Raw genomic sequence first — 2,626 nt, forward strand, 5'->3', positions numbered from 1 at the left:
AAGTGATGGGACGAGATGCCATGATCTTCGTTTTCTGAATGTTGAGCTTTAAGCCAACTTTTTCACTCTCTACTTTCACTTTCATCAAGAGGCTCTTTAGTTCCTCTTCACTTTCTGCCATAAGGGTGGTGTCATCTGCATATCTGAGGTATTTGATATTTCTCCTGGCAATCTTGATTGCAGCTTGTGCTTCTTCCAGCCCAGTGTTTCTCATGATGTACTCTGCATAGAAGTTAAATAAGCAGGGTGACAATATAGAGCCTTGACGTACTCCTTTTCCTTTTTGGAACCAGTCTGTTGTTCCATGTCCAGTTCTACCTGTTGCCTTCCTGACCAGAGGCAGGTCAGGTGATCTGGTATTCCCATCTCTTTCAGAATTTTCCAGTTTATTGTGATCCACACAGTCATTTAAAAAGTGAAGTGAAGTCGCTGAGTTGTGTCCAACTCTTTGCGACTCCATGGACTATAGCCTACCAGGATCCTCCATCCATGGGATTTTCCAGGCAAGAATACTGGAGTGGGTTTCCATTTCCTTCTCCAAGAGATCTTCCCTACCCAGGGATTGAACCTGGGTCTCCCACATTATAGGCAGACGCCTTACCATCTGAGCCACCAGGGAAGTCCATTGGCAGGTTGGTATAAACCCCTGACAGGGTTTCTGCCATAGGCTGTATGAGGTCACCATGGAACCTCAGAGTAAGGCTTCTCACTTGCTACACACAGGACGTGTCATTCATTCACACAAGCACACTGTAGATTTAGTAAAGTACAGCAGAAAACATGTTCACTAGAACAAAGAACTAGAGCTCCAAGCATCCTTACCTTGGCCTGAAGAACCTCAGATGAGCCCCCAAGATGAAAGGTTGCTTCTGAACCACAAAAGACACCGGGATTCTTGGCCTCCAGAGAAGAACTCAATCCAGGGCCAGTGACAAGGCTTGATCGCTCAGAGCTTTTGTGTAATCAAGTTTTATTAAAGTATAAAAGAGATAGAGAAAGCTTCTGACACAGACATCAAAAGGGGGCAGAGAGAGTGCCAGATGTTTACAGCAGCTTTATTCATAATTGCTAATATTTGATAGGGACCAACATGTTATGTAGCCATTAAATTAAAAGAAGGAGCCTCCATTGACACATGAAATTAATGTGTCAATGGAGGCTCTTCAATCATAACGCATGTACCATTCTAGTGGGGAATGTTGATACTGCGGAGGCTGTACATGTGTGGGGATGGGGGATATATGGGAACTCTCTGTAATTTCAGTCCAGTATCTCTGACTGAATGGCATAAGAAATTCAACTGCAGTATGTCCCAAACTAAAGGTATCATGTAAAACACCACCCCTCATCAGTCTTGTTCCTTCTACTTTTCTGGGTTTTATTAATGACCAAATAATCTATCGAAAATCCAAAATTAGTTTTCTACCTCTCTTTCATGGCTCAAATCTATTCGTTACAATATTCTATTGAATTTTACTTTGTTTACCTCTTTCAAATAAGCCCCCTCATTTCCATTTTCCTGGCAATATACAAAGAAAAAAAATCTTTCCTCTAGTCCTTTTATCCTCCAATCTGTCCAACACTTTGCCTTCAGGGAGGCCTTCCAAAACACAGTTTTATTAAGCTTTTCTCCACATATAAGCCCCAGGCATATTCCACTGCTTATAGAATGGGGGCCAGGGTAGGAACATGACTCCCACCAACCCTTTGCTCCAGACTCATGGAGCTTACTACTAATCCTTGTAAGTGCCGGACTCATTCCAACCTAATGTCTCAGAGTCTGCTGGTCTCTCAGTCCTGACTGAGTGCCTTGCCCTCCTACAGACATGGCCCTCTCTCTGTGTCAAGCCAAAGCTCAGATTTCCCTTCCTCTGGAATCCTCTCGTACTAACCTGTCATACCTGCAGAGTGAGGTGATGTCTTCCTTAGCTAGATAAAGCATTTTGCTGGCACTTACAAGAATGTTGTATTTAAACTATTATGCTCAGTTGTATGCCTATTACATTAGATTCTGAGCTCCTTAAAAGCAAGATCTTGTCTTACTCAACTTCACATAAACCAATGCCTGGCATTTTTCATCATTGTGAAACTGAATGCCTTCATGCAGAACACTTCCTTACGTGTAGACAGTAGACTGCTGTCTATGTGGTGTGAATGCACGAGTAGCATGACACACCCAGGTCTGCACACATCTTTTTCTTGTAGTTTACTCATGTCAGTGCTGGTATATACCATTCTCCCCTTACTTATTCTGATTCATTAATTCATCCATTTTTTGTTCATATTTGCATAATTCAAAGGATGGTGGTCTTTGAATAAACTGTACATATTTTTCAGAAACTACAGGTTAAGTAAATATATATATCTCTCTAGGTTCCTTCTTGTATGCAGTGATTGCAAACTTTTTGCTTGTAAAAGCAATGAGAGCATCAGAGGTTTGAATTACACGTGGTTCTTGGTCAGTTTTGCCAACTGTATCTTAAAGTTCTTTTCCATAAAGAATGAATCAGTGTTTATGGTAGATAACTGTGTTAGCCACGAGGACTCTGTATAATGCAAGTATTGTATAATCATGCTATTTGTATTCCTTGACATCAGAATTTATAATGCCTCGTTTAATGAGAAA

The 2,626-nt window shown here is 41.3% G+C and overlaps 1 non-coding gene across 1 annotated transcript; it reads right to left on the reverse strand.

Annotated features, from left to right (window-relative positions):
- Positions 1 to 547: 547 nt before the first annotated feature.
- Positions 548 to 619, reverse strand: TRNAY-AUA (transfer RNA tyrosine (anticodon AUA)). The gene has a single exon. It is a non-coding gene; the product is annotated as a tRNA-Tyr (tRNA).
- Positions 620 to 2,626: the final 2,007 nt, after the last annotated feature.

The sequence above is a fragment of the Bos javanicus genome, chromosome 11, assembly GCF_032452875.1.
Source record: "Bos javanicus breed banteng chromosome 11, ARS-OSU_banteng_1.0, whole genome shotgun sequence".
Lineage (NCBI taxonomy): Eukaryota > Metazoa > Chordata > Mammalia > Artiodactyla > Bovidae > Bos > Bos javanicus.